At 39.5% G+C, this 20,022-nt stretch overlaps 1 protein-coding gene and 1 pseudogene across 1 annotated transcript in view; one reads left to right on the plus strand and one right to left on the minus strand.

Moving 5' to 3' along the window:
- Positions 1-20,022, plus strand: part of LOC149145507 (GATA transcription factor 28-like) — a 227,125-nt gene that overhangs the window by 70,063 nt on the left and 137,040 nt on the right. The gene's annotated exons all lie outside the window — the stretch shown is intronic.
- Positions 10,832-12,423, minus strand: LOC149145508 (splicing factor SF3a60 homolog pseudogene; annotated as a pseudogene).

Here is a 20,022-nt window from a genome sequence, read left to right on the forward strand (position 1 = left end):
TCATTTTTTAATTTTTTATTATTTTATTATTTTTATTCATTTTTTAATTTTTTAATTCATTTTAAAATGGATCACTGAACTAAGCCTTTCGGAAACATCACCTAGGACCTAGGACTTAGGACTCATGAGGGGATTTAAAACATTTCTCGACCCTCAGGACACATTGCATCATGACTTTTACAAAATTACATCTTAAGGGACAAACCCATTTAATACAGACCCTCACAAAACACCCAGTTCTGCGACACAACTATAATCTAGCAGATTAACTCACTAGGATTCTCCTAAAGTTCTAATGACAAAATCCATCCCGGCTTTGGGGTCAGGTTTGAAGGAAAACTCTGCCGATCCATGGATCGGTGAGACGAAAAACCTTCCGGGACATAGATTATCATAGAAAATTAGGTCCACCTAAGCAGCTTTACATACATGACTCTGATCTGCTTAGATTATTTACAACTTATACATGCAGACTGGGTTTACAAAAAATGATCAAGCTACTGATGATGGCAGGATGGCACGGACATGCTGATCAGGTGCTGCTTCTTTCTGTCAAGAAAAACGGGGTGCACTGCATGGGTAGTTGACCAGTAGAGGTCAACACCTCCATTCCTCTTCCTCCTCTCGGCATCCCTGCCTCCCTAGGCCTACCGCAAGGCCTTTTCCCTGCTGCCGTGTTTCCCTTATACCTCCATGCAACACTCTTAACGCTGCCACAGTAGCCTCTTTTTTCTCCCTCACAGCCCATCTTTCCAGTCTTAAAGCCCTCATCGTAACCCTGTCTCTCTTTTTTTGGCTGTCCCAATCCTCCTAGCAGCCCTCCTCAGAAATTTCTCAGTGCTATCCAACTCCTGTAGCAGCTCCGCTACCTATTGTAGCATTTGCTAGGGCTCGACATAGCTCATTTAGGCCACTAATTTTGGACAGCAAGCCCTAAGAGCTCCTATCACTCAACAAAGGCATATTTGGGCCTCATCCACTCACTGCATAATTTTTTTTGGAGTTTGATCTTATCCTTGTGGTAAGAAATTTCTGGGTTGGTGTGCCATCAAATTTTGCAGACATTTTGGCTCAAAAGGTGTGTCATACAGCTGAAGAGTTTTGAAAAATCACTTCAAGGCCTAGGGCCTCAGGTTTTCTCTTTCACTGCCCATACACTGAGTTAACTTAAGAAGTGGCATTAAAAACACATTGACAACATAATCACCGAATATAAGCTCAGAATTAAGTGACTGCCCCTTGCTTTCTGAAGATGAGTCATAATAGAAATTTGCATCTAAATTCAATATTTCTAAGAAATAATTAATTGAGGGCTTTTGGGCATACTTTGCATTGGTTTGGCATCTTAATTTCTGAAGTTTACTGCTGTCCAAAAACATAACTGCTGTCCATTTATGTCTTTGAAATTCAATGCTTGTTAGCTCATTTTGAAGAAGACTATTTACACTGTTTACTTGAGAAATTGGCATTGATGTTGGGTTCCAGATCTGAATTGCATATACATAAAACTCACTGTTCAAAGAGCATTTATTTCATATACTTGAGTTCAGTAATTAGATTCAAGAAACTGTGGTTATTGTCTTTGTTATTTGATGGTTATTTACTCTAAAAATTGCACTTTGACCTTGATCTATCTAAATATTTGGGTTATTGGAATATCTCTTTGTAAATTAGTTTTGAATCTCAAGCATTTGTCATCAACATTTTTTACATTGAGATTTCTGTTATGGATAAGTGGTAAATTCTATATCTTATGAAGGTCTCATATGCCATCTTGTTAAAGTTAGCAATTACCTTTGTGATTAGGATCATTTTCTGAATCTTGCCCTAAGTACTTAATGATATAACTCATAATAAATCGTAAATCTAAGCACTCCTAAATTTTAAATCTCGCTTCACCAATCATCCTCTAATTCATCCTTGTATTCCACATTCTAAGTTGGTTTGCATTTAATAATCGACCCCCAAGCATAAGCTTGGTTGAAAGAAAGATAGGAAGACCTTTGTGTCTTCTCTTGAGAAGTCTAGTCTTTTTAGTGTTTAAGACGGTGACCTTGCATTGGTCAGAGCCACAGCCTCTGTAGCGTTAGAGGCACTGGGTACGTTAGATTTTAAGGAGAGGGATCGTTAATCACACTCTCGTGTGCTTCACCTTGACTTCTCTCTGTCATTCACTATAAATTTTAGGCTCAATACAGACAAAGATCAAATGACATATTTAGAATAGGCATTTAAATAAAATCAACCAAGATTCTTGCATTTCACTTAAGTCATAGGAATTGCATTTTTATATGAAATAGTTAATCATTAAAGCAGCAGTTGCCCATCCTGTACTTGGTCCTAAATTTACTAAGCAAGAGAGTTGACTCCATAAGGCATTGGTTTCAAGCATCTAAATCTAATCGAATCTTTAAAGTCTTGCTAGATCTAAACAAGTACTTGGCCGCTCAATTGTGTCTCCCGGATTGGTTGGTTCCCAACTAGTCTTTCTTCTATCCATTTCTATAGGTTCTACCTCCCTTAGTCTGCTGTTGGGAGACAGCTTAAACAGAGAGATTGGGGACCAGGGTGATAACTTACGATCTGAGCTGTTATCGTGGTGCCTAGACATTTTGTGTGACAACAGGTGGCATGTGATATAATGATGAAAACTAGTGGGGATCAGAGGAAGGATAAAGGCCGCATGTCATGGTACAAGGGTAGCTATAATGAGGGAAGCCCACACTTGGGTACATGAGTGCATGTTATGAATAAAATATTCATATATATATATAATAAATAAATAATAAATAATAAATAAATATTAATAATTAATAATTAATTAAAATTAAGTTGCCCAATTAATTATGAAAGGGCACTTTGTGAAAAAACGGTTCCCTGATTCCCTATTGCAGCAACTGATTAAATTTCTCCTACTTCTTAATTTCTAAATCAAGTTATTTACAGTGTTACACAGTGAACATCGAAATAAAATCTACTGCAGCCTTCACAACATAAAATACTGCAGAAACAAGTACTGAGCAAGAAGGCAATAACACACCCAATTGACATCGTTGTTTTTGGACAATGTCCTCGGAAAAACCCAATGTGGGAAAACCGATGCAGCAGTTGAGGGTTTTAATTATTATGCAGTAGTTTCTAAATACAATCTTTGGATGCCTTATTGGCTATTCGATACAGAGAATCTGACTTGTAGAGAAATTAGTGAGAAATACCTCACACTACCACTGACGATTCGATGCTGATCCAACCACTAAATGGCTAGCCCCAAGCTGCATCTGCGCAGCCACTGCGCTGCTCTGCGTCACTCCCTCTAGCTGATCGATTTGCTGGCTGGATGCTCAATCCTCTGGCCCTTTAGTCTCACACCCCATTTCTTGGCACTGGATCTAATCTGCTCCTCAGTAAATTTATGAATCTCCTCAAGGGCTCTACAGTGCCTCTGCATGGCTCTATGCTGCCCTGCGTGGCTCGACGTTGCCCAACGTGGCTCTATGCTGCCTCTTCTGAATCTCTCTCTGTCTCCTCTGCAATATATCCCCGGATCAAGAAACTGTCCAACCGGAAAACTATCACTGCCCCTCACTGCAAGAAATCTCGTCGATGACTTTTCCTGCAACTGTTGTGCCGCTCTCTTGAGAAATCGATCTCTTGATTTCATTCGATGTGTCTTTCCAAATGCCCATCAAGCCTCTTCTTATAATCTTCTCGTTGATCAATCAACGACCCAGATTAGATTCTAATTAATGGCTCAAATCATGTTGATTTGGGGTAGCATCGGATGTGCTTTAGCCACGAAATTTGGTGGAGAGGTTGGGGCACATGAGATCTCCAATACCCAGAAAGGGTTTGTTCAGATTCTAAACAGTTCAGGAGATATTAAAATAATTAATATTTTTGATGGAGTCCCTAAGTCTAAACTTCGGGAAAATAAAATATTAATGGGAATTAACATGAAACTGTGTTAGAATGGTTCAAAAGACATGGATCAAGCCAGATCTAATCTTAGCCATTGGTTAGGGACTTAATCTCGGCCATTGATATGTCAACAGGAAAGGTATAAGAGGAGGCTTGAGGGTCAATTGGAGAATACACCAGAGTGATCAATCATTCTATTCTCTAGAGCGGGGTTTGTTAAGAGAGATAGAATTAGTGATCGGGAAATGCAGCTGAGGGGCGGTTGAGTACAGAGAGACAGAGAGACAAAGATAGTGCCGGGAGAGCAATGCAGTAGCCAAGGAGAGTGACGCAGAGCCAACCAGGGCTCACACAGAGGTAGCCGGGAGTTGCACAGAGCCTCAAAGAGGCTAGTGTTGCTGACGCAGAGGGCCAGAGGGCGTGAGATAGAGAGGGGCTGACGCAGTCCAGAGAGAGGCTGACGTTGGGGTTTCTGGAGTAGATTTGTGTTGAGTAGCTGCCGGAAGGATTATTGGGGGTTTTAGCTAGAAGATTTTTGAGAGGTGTTAAGGCCAGTTTCGGCACCTAGATTATACTTTGATATTGCTTAATAAGAACACCCTCAGATAGTTGCACCGGTTTTCCCACATTGGGTTTTTCTGGGGACATTAGTCCAAAAATAATGGTGTCATATGGTGTGTTTGTTTCTGTTTCTTTAGCTGTTGATCTGTAATATGTTGAGCATGCATTAGTGTTTATTTTCAGTATTTACATTGTAAATAACTTGTTAAAGAAAATAACAAGTAGGTATGAATAAATCAAATAAAGTGCATGGAGGGTTTCTATCTAGGTAGACTTAGAAACTTCAACAGATCATCTTGACTTGATCCTCGTCTTTCTTTAGAAGATTCATACCCAGTTTAATTAATACACTTTAATTATTTTAATTTCCTAAGTTTAGACTTAGGCATCCAATAAAAATAATTATTAATTTTAATTAATCCTCCTCCGGGTGGAATTTCCAAAACGATTTCTGGGTATTGTGGAATGCATGTGTCCTAGTCTCCCTTCAAAATCTTGAAGCTAGAGCACATTCGATGCTACCAGAAATCAACACTCCCTCTTAGTGAGGAATGTGCCCTAGTGCTGCAACCAACTGAAGCATCACTCTGTTTCTGCATCATCTCTTGCTGCACTACTGATGTTTGGCCTCACTGCCCACTAACTACTACACAATTCTGATTTGCACTGCATCTGTGCTACTGTTGACTCTGCTGAACTGCTGTCAACTACTACATCTAAACTGCAACTCTGTTGCTGCTGGCACTGCAACAGAAAAACATCCAAAATAATGAACTAACTGTGTTCAATGTGATGCATCCGTCGTCTGAGTTGTGACTACTGCTAGACTATGCGCTGTCACTGAAGCCTCTATGTTGCTGCTGACTCTGCTCTATGTCAATTGCACTGCTGCCAACTCTTCTCTGTGTTGCTCAGTATTTGACTGCTACTAGCTACTGCATCTGTCACTTTGGCACCTCACTGCACCACCTGACACTGGTCCATCCTGCTACTGCTGAGTATGGGCTCCTGTAGCAAGGTCTTGATCCAAAAGGTGGACTCCTCAAGGATCCTGCCCATCCTATAGCTCTCTGAGGCTATAACTTTAGATCACCCCACCTCTAACTTGGAGGCATCTCGACAATCGTGGAAAACTCTTTCTCCAACCTAGAGGAAAACCTGCCAATATCAGCGGATGCAACTTGCTGATCCTGATTCTCCCCCTTGTCCCTCTTTTTGAGAGGACATTGAGTGCTGTAGTGGCCCATCTCACCACACTTGAAGCACTTGATCTTTGAAACGTCCTTTTTCCTCTTGCGCTGCTCCTGCTGCCCCTTTGATGCAAGGGCCACGTCCTCCTCTTCCTTCACGACCTTCGTCCCACTGCTGCTACTGCCACTGATTGTGGCCTTCACTAGATCACGCCTCATCTCCTCCTGCTGCAGATCAGCCCATACACGTTCCCAATCTGGCAGGTGTTCTCTGCCCAGGATGCTCTGGACAAACACTTGCCAATCTTCAGAAATGCTATTCAACGCTAATCGAACAAACTCTGTAGGTTGGGGCCCTAACCCTACTGAAGCCAGCTGATCTTAGACTTCCTGAAGCCTCTTAAGGAAGGGGTCTATTCGCTCCCCTTTCTGCATCCTCGTGCATCTCAACTTCTCTTCTAAGTACATCTTCCGCTGCTCGGAAGATCCTTCGTATAGCGTAGCTAAGGCTTCCCACATCTGCCAGGCAGTATCCTTGCCAGCTATATGGGATACTACATGATCTCGAACTCCGTCGAGAATGATCTTCTTAGTCTTTGCCATCTCAGCCTAGTATTTCTTTAGCAGATCTGCATCAGCGAGCACAACTACCACACTATTGAAATAAGCTTTGAGATCATGCTCATCTAAAAGGCAGGAGATCGTAGCCTTCTAGATCACATAGTTGGAGGCTTTGTCCAACCTATCTTGATCTCTCAACCTAGCTGATTGTTGAAATTTCTAAGTCTATCCGTTAGAAACCCTTCATGTACTTCTCTGATTTATTTCTGCCTACTTGTTCTGATTAATTAACAAGTTATTTACCATGTAAATACTGAAAATAAATACAAGTGCATGCTCAACACATTACAGATCATCAACTGAAGGAAACAAAACAAGCACACAAGTGGCACCGTTGTTTTTGGACCAATGTCCCCGAAAAACCCAATGCGGGAAAATCGATGCAACTATCTAAGGGTTTTATTATTATGCAGTTTCTGAATACAATTTGGGTGCCAAAACCGGCTCACCCAACAGAGAATAATCTCGGCAGTAGTACCTCTTAGTCGGAGACAGATGTTCTGGTTGAAAACCCGGATAAACACTCCGACAACTCCTAGCTCCAATCTGCCCCACGAAAACCCCATCGTCAGCCTCTAGGGACTGCGTCAACCCTTTTTGGCCCAACGTCACCCTAGCTTGCCTTGCGTTAGCCTTTGGAGGCACTGTGTCAGCCCGTAGAGCCTCTACGTCACCCACGCTAGCTCTCCAAGGCATTGCGCAGCTCTTGGCTGCCTCTAGTGAGCCCTGGCTGGCACTGCGTGGACCTTTGGCTGGCTCTGTGTCCCTCTCTCCCGACCTCTGTGCTGACTCTCCTGGTACTATCTCTGCCTCTCTGCTTCTGTAATCACTGCCCCTCAGTTGCAACTTTGATCACTCTTTCGACTTCCTCAGCAAACCCTACCCTAGAAAATTGAAATCTTGATCAACTCGGTGTGTTCTCCAAGTGACCCTCAAGCCTCCTCTTATACATTTCACGTTGACAAATCAATGGTTGAGATTAAGTCCCTAATCAACGGCTAAGATTAACTCTGGCTTGATCCATGGCTTTTGGACTCTTCTAACACAGTTTTATATTAATTCACATTAATATTTTATTTTCCCTAAGTTTAGACTTAAAATTTCATCATCGTGTTTATAACGCAATTTTTTTTGTTTACATTGTGTGAAATTGATTGAATGTTAGTGTGAAAGCAGTTTGAAACGACAGACTTAGGACACTTGCATTATTTTCTTGGTCTTCAAGTCTTGTAATCCACAAAATGCGCGTCACTAATTAGATGACGAGGCATTTGGCTACCTTAAGAGAGTCATAGTTACTCCCGCCGTTTACCCGTGCTTGGTTGAAGGGACTCCCTTAAAAGTATTAATTATTTTAATGTCTCCTAAATTGTTTAGAATTTGCCCAAACCATTTATGGGTATTGGAGTCTCATGTGCTTTAGCCTCTCCACCAATTTTCGTGGCTAGAGCACATTCGATGCTACCCGAAATCAACACTTCCTCTTAGCGAGGACTGTGCTCTAGTAATACTCCTCATTGAGCATCACCCTGATCATATGACATCGGTCCCTGTGCTGATGCTAGGTGTGCTACCCAACATCCTCTGCACGGCTGCATCCGTACGACAACCCCTTTCATCATGCTGCCCATAGCACTGCCACTGCTAACTGCTGCATTGCAACTCAGTTATCGAGAAGTAAGTAACTAATCTCCCAACTCTGATATCTCTGTCAGGCTAGAGACACCCTCGATGCTGAAACTTCCTTTGTCGTTGACAAGTGCTCCCTCTCTGACCTCTGCACTATTGCAACAACTCCATGCATCTCAAACTGCTGCCTCACGCTGTCTTGGGACTCCTGCACTGTAGCCCTCTTTGTCGTTTCATCCGCATCCATCTCTACCGATATCCGCCAGTCCTGCTACTCCTCTTCGGGGCTCCCGTAGCAAGGTATAATCTAAGAGATTGGGCACCTCGAGGATCCTGCCCCTCATCGCCTGTAGTTCGTCTAACTACAGCTCGATGTCTCCCCACTTCCGCTCAAGTGGCGTGTGAGCACTCATGGCACAATCATCATCTGTTTCCAATTCCTTCTCCGCCCTTGCTAGCGTAGCCTTGGTCTTGGAAGCTTCTCCTTTTCTCTTCTTCCTCGGACATTGGCTCGCATAGTGACCCAGTTCCCCACAGTTGAAGCATTTGACCTTGGAGAGGTTCTTCTTCTTCCATTTCTCTTGCTTTCCCTCAGATGCTAGGGCAACATCCTCCTCTTCCTCCTTCTTGGTTCTGATCCCCTTTTCGCTGCTTCCCGCCTTGCTTAGCCTTTTGATCTCTTATTGGCGAAGAGCCGCCCACATTTCCTCCCAATCTAGAAGGGTCGCCCTGCCCATTATGCTTTGGACAAACACCTCCCAGTCTTCTGAGACTGCGTTCAGGCCTGTTCTCACCATCAATTCTTGATCCGACGTGGCCCCTATGGAAGTCAGCTGATCCCAGATCTCCTTCAATCGACCGAGGAAGGGTCGATCTGTTCTCCCTTCTACATCTGGTATGACCGCAACTGATTTTCTAGTAGCATCTTCCTTTGTACGGAAGTATGCTGATACAACTTCTTTAGGGCCTCCCACATCTCATTTGTCGTTTTCTTCTCGGCAATGTGTGGTATTACATGGTCCTTGACCCCGTCAAGGATGATGCTCTTGGCCCTTGCCATTGCATCCTCGTACTTATTGTTATCAGTCGGGTCAACTGGGATCGCTATTGTCCTCAAGGCGAATTGCTTGAGACGGTTCCCGTCTAGAACGGATAAGATTTTGGCCTTCTAGACTATGAAGTTTGAGGCTCCGTCCAGTCTGTCCTGGTCTCTTACCCTGTTCACTGCCATCTCATTGCTCCTCTACTTCCCTTTTGGAAGTTCTCGGTTTGACTCCCTTTAAGCCTCGATTTACCTCCTGGAAACCCCTCTACCAATGTCGAGATGCCCCCACTTCGATCCTTAGTGCAACTGCACCACTGATCCAGATTTCTTGGCTAGAAATCCTTGGTAGCAACTCCCTCCTCCTTGGTCTTGCCCTGTTAGGTTTGTTCTGAATATAGTACCCCACCAGCTTCACTCTGCAACTTACCCACAGCCTCTTAAACCCCAACAAACAGAAGGTTAGAGCTTCTAGGCTCTGTGCAATCCCGACACCAGCAAAATCCGTACCTCTTGGCCACAGGTGTCAATCCTTCCTAACTGAGAAAGATGACCGGGCATTGCGTAGGTCGAGTCTGCACCCCTCTGCCACTGCGCTGATCCTCTTCTTGGCTCAAACTTGATGACGCAAGCACTGCGTCACCCCTTCCTTGCTGCTTCTCTGCTAGGAACAACTTCTGTTACTTAGGACAACTGTTTTCTGCTGCTGTTGCTCTGCTCGGCTGATGTCCTTAGTTCTCTTGTGATCTGTAACCATGCTCTGATACCATGTTGAAATTTCTAAGTCTATCCGTTAGAAACCCTTTATGTACTTCTCTTATTTATTTATACCTACTTTTGTTGATTAATTAACAAGTTATTTACCATGTAAATATTGAAAATAAATACAAGTACATGCTCAACACATTACAGATCATGAACTGAAGGAAACAAAACAAGCACACAAGTGACACCATTGTTTTTGGACCAATGTCCCCAGAAAAACCGGTGCAACTATTTGAGGGTTTTATTATTGTGCAGTTTTTGAATACAATCTGGGTGCCAAAATCGGCTCACCCAACAGAGAATAATCTCGGCAGTAGTACCTCTTAGTCGGAGACAGATGTTCCGGCTGAAACCCCGGATAAACACTCCGACAACTCCCAGCTCCAATCTGCCCCACGAAAACACTCCGACAGCTCCCAGCTCCTAGCTCGCCCCGCGTGTCCTTTCGTGACTAGGCATGTCTTTTAGACATGCCTTTTCACTTAACTTAATGACTATTTAACATGATCAATATTTGATTATTTAATATTTACATTTATTTTATTTATTTACTCGTTATGAATTATATTAAATAACATAGCCCCTTCCTTCAAAAGCTTTGTCCTCAAAGCTTTAATGCTGTCGATTTTCTTCACTTGGTGTTTGTCAACTCAATGTATATAATTTGGTAAGCGTCTTGTCATGTAGAACCTGTAATATTCCCTGTGGATTTTTTTTTTAATATATATATATATATATAACTTTTTTAAAATCATAAATTTTTTTTTTGACCTCCCATTGATTTTTGTTTTTTTGAATATATATATATATATATAATTTTTTTTTGTTAAATATATATTTTTAAAATATGTATATATATATATATAATATTTAATTAATTAATTAATCAAATGATATAAACTAATTAATTGCATTAATTAATTTATATGAATTAATTAATACATTTTAATTAAATTATATGTTACCCAAATCGACTACGCCTAAAACGACACCACCCATTAACTAGAGCATGTTGGTTGACGCTGCTTGTACGACCCAATTAACTTGTTGTGAGTGTGTGTGCCGAAGCGGAGAATGGTGGTCGCATTGCTGCTGACGAGCTCGATAGACCACACACAGAGACAACGATAAAACTATTTAGAACATTGGGCACCATTTTGGTCGACCAAATCCTTCAACCTCCTTTGACCGTTGAAAAGGTAACGATTGGGCAACCTGCTCATGGCTCGTTTCATCACTTCTATGAATACGCTGACAGATCGACCTGCTGCAGTTTGAAAACCTGAATTGATGCATTCCATTCCTTGGATACCCTCTGATATATGGGAAGGGAATTTGCATGCAATGAAGCTAGAGCTTCCTCTTGCAAATCCTGGGGAAACTTATCCCATTGAACATCAACAATCGAACAAAAACACTCTTGCCGGTCTGGTCGCCATTTATTGAGCCCTTGTCTTTCCTGTATTCTTTCCCATAATAATTTTGCCTCCTTAATCAAAGTTATCTCATTGAAGTTCTTGGTATTAGGTGTCTCAAGGCAACGCATGCCATGCTGATGACGCCACTCCTTAAAATACCTTTCAAAATCCCTTCTGCCCCAGTAGCTGTGGTTGCCGCAAATTTCACACTTAAACTGCTAACCCAAACCATGAAGTTTATATAGCCAATATGGTATTAACTTTCCATCCCAACCCATATGTAATTTTAATGGGTTGTAAATTTGCTGATCTTCTTCATCACTTTCACTTTCAGCTAGGATTTCCTCCTCTTCACGCTCTGCTTCCATCTCTTCATATGTCAATGCTTGTTTCTCTTCAATATTTGCTATTGTCTCCTCAAGAGTCTCATGCAGAAACTCAACAAGGCGCTTTATCTTAACCTCCATAAGAGTAACTTCCCTTGATGCATTGACTTGTAAAATTTCATCATTTGTTTTTGCTAAAGGCCCGCACCCCTTTGCAAAATGCTTTCGATCAAGCTCCTCCAAAGGATTCACCTTAGTCAAAAACAACCTCTCTGCACGCTGTTGAACAATACCCCCTGTTTTCAATCCTAGTGTTGCCAAACCCTGTTTCAATTTTTCTAGACCTAGCTCAACCAAATCATCCGCTGAACTATAATAATCTAAGTCAATGAAATCTTGTATTGTTGAAGGTTGTCCATTTCCTAAACCCTTGTGCTCCCATCCCTGCACCATGCCCAATGTTCCTCGAACTCAGCCTCAACCTTTGAAAATATTTTGTCCAGATCTTGTAAAGGTTGATTTCGTTGGAAAAAAGATACGAGGTACTCCAGCAAATGTGTTGAATACTCCTTGTATTGTCTAGTCAACTTGTGACGCCGAGGAATATTATGTGTTTTTGACATAACCTCTTCTGAAATTTTGGTTCGAAAACCTCCTGCAGGTTCCTTCTCTTGCTTACAACCAGGGGAGGACTCATTTTTGTCAAGCATATTGACATTGTCATCAATCGGACTGTTATTGAAGTGACTGTCTCTTTGCAAGGGAGGATCTGTTGCCAAAAGGAAATCTAAAGGTTTCTTTATCAAGTGTCTAACATCTTGGGTATCAACAGAAGAAATGTTAGTAAGTGATTCACAGGCTCCTCTTGAAGGTGCCATGGACAGATTTTGTTCCCTTTCAGCTACCAATTCCTTTGACTGTAAAACACTCTTATTGATATATGCATAGCTCATTTTACTCTAGTTGAGAATGGCATCTAGCTGAAGACTAAGGGAAGTATCAAGTTCAAAACGATATTCAAGAGCTAAGCCTTCTGAGAAATTCAGTGCATTATGATCATGGTCTGCTTGTGAGACCTTGCTCAACGTATCTTGTTCAGACTTTCCACTATCATGCTTAGATTCTGAAGCTAACATGTGAATTCCCTTCTGACCTTTGTGTTGGCAACTCATTCGATGAATACCAACAACTTCTCTTTCACCTTTATTCCTATCAAAAACAGGGGCTGCAAATATGTCAAAATTTCTTTTCTGATCAATCTCGACCTCTGGCGCAGTAATAATTGAATTGTCTTTACCCACCATGCCTGTTCCTCGAAGGTATTTACATTCTCTACATCTTCAAGAGCCTGTTGTTTCTGAAGAGCCACCGATGGCAGTTTTTTATTGTCAGCATCTTTTTCATTGTTATGATATTGTAAATCTCCTTGTTTCTCAAGGTAATCCTCATCCACATCATCTCCACTTGGATCATCATCTTGATCTATGTCATTCTCATCCATATCAAGTCCAGCTTCATCAAAATCATCATCTTGATCTACATTAGCTTCATCTTCAACATTATAATTATCTAATGCTTCACCTTGTTTCATTCCTTCACTGTCACTATCGTCTTCCTCTGCATAACTTTTCTTTAGACAGGCTGAAACTTCTACACATGATTTTTCTAATCGCTAAAATGCTTCTTGAATTTTCCTAAACTGTTCAACGCATTCAGGACGTGAACGTAATGGCACATTGTGCGGCGAACAACGTTCAAAAACCCGGATGATTATATTATGCGCCATGGCTCTGATACCACTGAAGCATAAAAATTGATAGCTTGTAGGCTTGAATGTAAAAATACACAAAAGATTTTTAATAATAATAATTTATTATATATAAAAATGTATAAGTGATGAATGTTACATTGAGGACCCACATATATATACCTAAGCATGTGTCCTTTCGTGACTAGGCATGTCTAAAAGACATGCCTTTTCACTTAACTTAATGACTATTTAACATAATCAATATTTGATTATTTAATATTTACATTTATTTTATTTATTTACTTGTTATGAATTATATTCATAACATATAATTAAGTTTAAAATTATAAGCTTTTATATTTAGATAACAAGTAAAATAATTATTTGATTAATTGATATACATTTAAGTTTAATTCTTATTTATCCCTTAATATAATTAGTAACATATTCAGTTAGATGAAGATAAATTAAACGAATAAACTGATTAATTAATTATTTAATAAACTTTATATTTTTATCCTAGTACTTAATTAATGTGAATTTATATACATTTTATTTGGTTGTTAAAGAGGATAATACATATCTAGTTACATATAAATAGATGTAGTAATCATACAACTAATTTTTAACTAATTATTTATTTAATTAATATTTTATCCTATAAGATTCCTTATAATATTATAAGTTCATATGTAGTTAGATGAAAATAAATAAATGAATTAACTAATTAATTAGTTATTTAATAAACATTTATTTTTATCCTAGTACTGAACATGTTAGTATTAATATGAATTTATTTAGTTGTAAAAGAAGATAATACTTATTTGGTTACATATAAATAGACTTAGTAATCAAATTAACTAATTATTTATTTCATTAATATTTGATCCTATAATATTCCCTATAGTATTATAAGTTTATATGTAGTTTATTTAAGAGGATAATAAATTATTTATTAGCTTTAATGTTCTTCACAAATTTTTTAATTAATTAAAATCAGATATATTTGGTTACATATAGATTTAAATAAAATAAACAAATCTAACAAATTAACTAATTAATTAATTAATTAACTAATTTTTCCCTAACTCTTGGTCCAGTCAAATGTAGTTGTTGCCCAGTCAATTATAGCTTTTCACTATGGTCAAAAGTAGTTGTTTCTTTCTAGCTGTTGGAATGCTCGGTCTCTCTATTTAATTTGTTGCCATGATCTGGTTCTTCATCTTGTCCTGACGATGAACCAGACTTGCTGGTTCGAAACGCGTCGACAAATGAATTTCGATGTGATTATCTTCGAAAACATGTCTAAAAAAAACTATTATTATTATCATCATCTAATTAAAAAGAAAATTGGGTTTGCTAGGAAAAAGAATAACAAAATGGGGAGTAGCAATGATGATGCGAATTCAAGGAAATTTCAGGAAGAAATCAATAGAATGCGCTAGCGCCTTGATAATGTCGAAAAGAAGCAAGGGTAATCCGGAAAAGGCCAAGAGAAGATAATTAGTACTCAAGACCAAATGGAAATTAATATTAAAAAAATAGAGAACATGATGAGCCAGTTTATGGGAGGAGTCAATCCACCTTTTAATCCCTTAAGCACACAAGAGTCACCATAAAGTCTCAAGATTCTAGAAGGTGAAGTTTTCCCAAGTCATGAATTTCAGTCGATGCACGAAACCCCACGAATGCCGCATATACAGTTCCAAAGAAATCAATACTATACAAAATTTTTCGAAAGAGACTACCACAAAATTAAAAGGGAATTACCTAAGTACGATGGTAAGGACCATAAGGGTGCCACTGTGTAGGTAAATAAAATGGACATTATTTTCGGAGCAAATCCGCCAATAGGTGAAGTTTGAACAAGAGAATGTCATGACTGCATCCAACAACCTGGAAGCTGAAGCATATGATTGGTTCCTATGGTGGTCCAACAGATGTGAGGCTCGTTCGTTCAATTGGAAAAATTTTGTAGACGCTCTGCTCAAAAGGTTCCATGACGAAGAAGAAGACGATGTTTACGAAAAATTCGTTCACCTCAAACAAAAAGGATCTATAAGCGAATACACCCACGAGTGGGAAGTATTAGCTATAAGACAAAGGGGTCTTCGACGAAGAACTGCTAAAAATGTATAGATGTGGGCTTAAAGAGTATATTCGAGAAGAATTAAAACTATATAAACCCAAAACCATTGAAGAAGCTAGACATGCAACAATAATTATTGAGCGAAAATATAAGCTCCATAAAACACCATATGCCAGTAATGAAAAATCAAACAACTACTCAAAAGGGAAGTCAAGTAAGTCGTCTTCAGAAAACACTGGTAAGTACATTCCACCACCAATGCGTGAAGGAGGAAAACAACAGTCAAATTTTGAAAGAAAAAAAGATGGCAAATGTTGGACATGCGGAGATAAATATTCTCCAGGACATAGATGCACTACGCAAAAACTTTACAACTGCGAAGCATAACAAGAAGAGGAATCTTCAGAGAATAGTTTTGACAAAGAAAACAATGAAGTTAACAAGACTCCTAATCTAGATCCAGAAGAAGAAAATATGCCAAGAATTTCTCTGGCAGCTATCACAGGGATAGCTCAACCACAAACATTAAAGCTTGAAGGACATATTAAGAAGCAGAACATTATCGTGTTAATAGATTCAATAAGTACACAATTTTATAGATGTTAGTGTCGCAAAAAGGCTGAACATTTTTGCCTATCTCGTAATAGATTTAAAAGTTATGGTAGTAGATGGAAAAATAATAGATGGAGTAGGGAAGTGCCATAAAGTTAAAATGAAACTAAACTAGTATGAAATGGATTCTAGTTTTTTACAGTCCCCTTTGGAGGTGTCGATGCCGTCTTAGGAGTAAAATGGTTGCAAACACTAGGGACGTATTCTGCAAATCACCAAAAACAATTCATTAAGTTCAAAATAGATGGGAGGAAGTATAAGCTGTGTTAGCTCTCAAATTAGCAGGGGACCTAAGCGGAATCCCTAAAGGGCAAATGATAGGCCAAGGGCAACAAATGGAGACTTAGCTCACTGTCACCTCAACTAAGGCTCCCTTTTGTTTACGGACTTTCACCGATGGGAGGAGACCTAGTATATTATGGAATCACTGATGAAGGATAAGTCAATGAAAGGATGTGGGGTGACCTAAATAATCCTTTTCCCTAAAGAGTTAGAAAGATAAAGCTTGCTTGCTTTCTAAGCAAGGTACAATGTCTTCTAGGGAATGGAAGGGAGGATTTGAGGGTTAGGTTTATGGGATATGACTTGTGAAGGAATTTCCCAATCCCTAAAATCCTTGTTGAAATTGGTATCCCGGATGGGTCTCAAAGAATTGTCTTTTCAAAGGAACGGGACCACATGGGACCGAATGGACCTAGTCTAGGGTAGGGGAGAAGAGTATGGCAACCAACGATGTCCCTAACCTGGACAAGGTATGGAAATGGATCAAAGAAAGAATATCCACTTAAAGGTTTGAATTGATCCAAGGGGATACAAGGGGAAAGTTTGATCCTGAAGCTAGGGCTTGGATTTTCTTACAACTCCATCGTTGGAATCAGTGTGGAAAAAGTCTGCAAAAAATCCCGATTTAATCCTAAAAACGCGATTTTTTGAACTAAACGATTTAATCCCCCGACTTTTTGGCGACTTTTTCACAAAGGAAAAAATCGCGATTTGAGTCGACCCAAAAAGTCCGCCTCTCTTCCCAGGCCATGGATAAAGAGGCCGCAAAGGTGAAAAAACTGTAAATTGAATCTTCCATCCATGCATTTTCAAGTTATTGCATTGTATTGTTCGTCATACTTCTTGCGAGCATAGCAGTATCATTTGTAATCTGTTAGTTTTGAGGTTAAGATATGTTTTTCAGTGTTCCACGGGGACTCGCCCCCCCCCTTAGGGGTCTAGTTTCCTCGCTCCCCCGCGCTCCGGGGACTTGGGGACGAGTAGGGGACGTTTCCCCACGCTCCCAAAATGGAGGAAACTCGGGGGGACGTGCCAGGGAAACGTTTCCCTTCCCTGAGGGGGCGTTTCCGAAAAGGGGGGCGTGGGGGGACGTGGGGGGGCGTGGGGGGGCGAGAGGGGACGTGGTGGGGCGTGGGGGGGCGAGAGGGGACGTGGGCGGACGAGGGGGGGCGAGAGGGGACGTGGGGGGACGTGGCACACTTTTAATGCATTAAAAACCATTTTAAATTTTTAATTAACTAAACACTGAACTTAATCTTTAATTAAGAGTTAATTAACGTTTAGGGTTTTGGAAAATCGTTGTTTCATGTTATAAAACCGGCACCCTGAACCATGAACAACACACTCACAGCGGCACAACCTTTGCAAGTTCGCTGAGCGCTCCACTCACAGCGTTGGATTTCATTGTTCGGATTCATCATTCCAGAGGGAGCTGATTTCATCTCATGTGAATATCTAACAGCCAACTGGCATACTTGAGTAAGGCCAGGTATTCATATATACATAAGAATTTTAAATTCAGTGCAATTTATCTAAAATATATATTTGCACATATGAACACTTTATTCTGTTTTTCTGTGTTGAACTTGGTGCAAATATCTAACTTCTCCAAGTTAAGGTCTCGTCTGTACTGGTTGATGTTTATCGAGGCTCTTTCTGAACAGAAGATTTGCAAGGTGGAGTAAAGCCCAACTTTTATATTTTCAGATTTGCAAATTTGCGGGTGTTTCAGAGATATAATATAATTCTGCATAAAAGCTGACCATATTCTGTTTGTGCAGTCTATCTCTCTCTCTCCAGGTGAAGTGAGGGCCCATTATTAGGTTGCCTTCATGAAAAGAGATCCATAATATATCATGTTGCATTTCATTTCTTGTTGGAAATAAAAATCATATGCTTATTTCTCTCTCTCCAGGTGAAGCGAGGGTCCTTATTTGGTTGGCTTCATGAAAAGAGATCCATAGTATATCATGTTACTTTTCATTTCGTGCTGGAAATAAAATCATATGCTTATTTCTCTCTCCAGGTGAAGTGAGGGCCCATATTAGGTTGGCTTCATGAAAAGATATCCATAATATATCATGTTACTTTTCATTTCTTGCCAGAAATAAAAATCATATGCTTATTCTGAGTGAATCATTTCACATCGACAATGGTCAGAGTGGACAAACCAGGGATCCACAATGGGAGAAGCACTATACAAGTATTGTAAATACTAAAAAAGCTATGTTACAGTTCAGAACATCTCAGGCTCCCTAGAAGGTTTTATGGTGCAGTCAGGCTATATTCGAACAAGATAATTATAATAAATTGGAGATTTATATGTTTTACGCTTTTAGTTTTAATCATGTCCATATTTATCTACTACTAACTATTTGTCTTGTGATGCTGTTAAAGATTGAAGTTTATATTGCATGAAACATATCATTGCAGTTAGATACACTTATACCTATTGGAAGCTCAGTGTAATGTTCATTTCAAATTAAAGAAAGTTTCTACAGCTGCAAAATGTAGCTTTTTCAGGGTAATTTCAGCCGTGCCTAATAATATAAAATTGTTTTCTATAAAAATTTAGAGCATATGGGAGCCTTTAGCATTTGGCATTTTTTGCCAATGATGACTCTTGATGTATCAGACTTGACTTTAATCTTTTATAAATTTGGATAATGTCAAATTATATTCATATCAATGATCATGCTTTGTAGCTTTTCAATTCAAACCAAATTGTCATAGTGGACTCAATTAATAAATTATATTTTATATTTATAAATTTTTAAGACCCTGACGCTCCCCCACGTTTCCTAAAAAATGGTAGGGAGCTTTTGCATAGGCCGCTCCCGCGCCCCCTCGCTCCCTCGCCCCCTCGTCGCGGAACCTTGGTGGAACATTGATGTTTTTGCTTTCCAAGGAAAAACAAATATTTATACTTCATATTTTTAGTTAGAAAGCAAAGTATACATTGGCTAAGCCTCCAGGCTTTTAGTGATCCAGACTCTAACAGCCACTGCCCCTTCAAAAGATTACAAAAGTACCAAAAGGACCGGCATACAACAGTCTTTTGTAGAAAGATCCCCACACCATCAAAAACTCTGTTATAGTTGTTGAATGCTTGTAGAAGAAACAACAAAGAGGAGGTCATGAAGATCAAATAGCAACAACCTGTCCAAAAAAAACAAAACCAGTGCCTCAAAAAAGAACCCATTTTTCAAACAGGAACAAAGTACCTGCGAAATCTTGTGACAGCAAAGATCCTTCCTGCAATGAGAGCATGTTTTGAAAGGGAATCTTCTTTAGTGGTGAACTCCCTGTAAATGTGGGGAAAGGTTATGTATCAGAAGTGGATTTTACCTCCAAAAGTTTTTGAATAATAAATGCCAAGGTTAGGTTAGTAATCTGACATCTACTATTTTCTCAGAAAATAAGCAGCTTGGAGTCACCAAGCGTTAATTTTCACATCTATTGTGATACTCACTATTAATTTTCATTGGACCCACCACCTGACACCTTATTACCCAAGCAGATTACAATCTACTGAATAAATGCATGACTTATTTCTTAATACAATTAGCGGAAACAAAAATTAAAAGGGGAAGAGCATCTCAGTGACTGATTACTTGATGACTTTTAGATGACTCATGATATACATTTATTATATTTTTTGTTGATATTTTGACTCTTTGAGAGTTGAGATTTAGACAGGACTCAAAATTCAGGAGTTGATTCAATATTTTGATATGTGATGTAGCACTAGACTTCATATACATATTATATATTAGCTTTCTTTACATGTTTATGTGGAAATGCATTTATTTGATGTTG

The sequence above is a fragment of the Pinus tabuliformis genome, chromosome X (assembly GCF_031772625.1).
Source record: "Pinus tabuliformis cultivar Carrire ecotype Pingquan chromosome X, CPIR1, whole genome shotgun sequence".
Lineage (NCBI taxonomy): Eukaryota > Viridiplantae > Streptophyta > Pinopsida > Pinales > Pinaceae > Pinus > Pinus tabuliformis.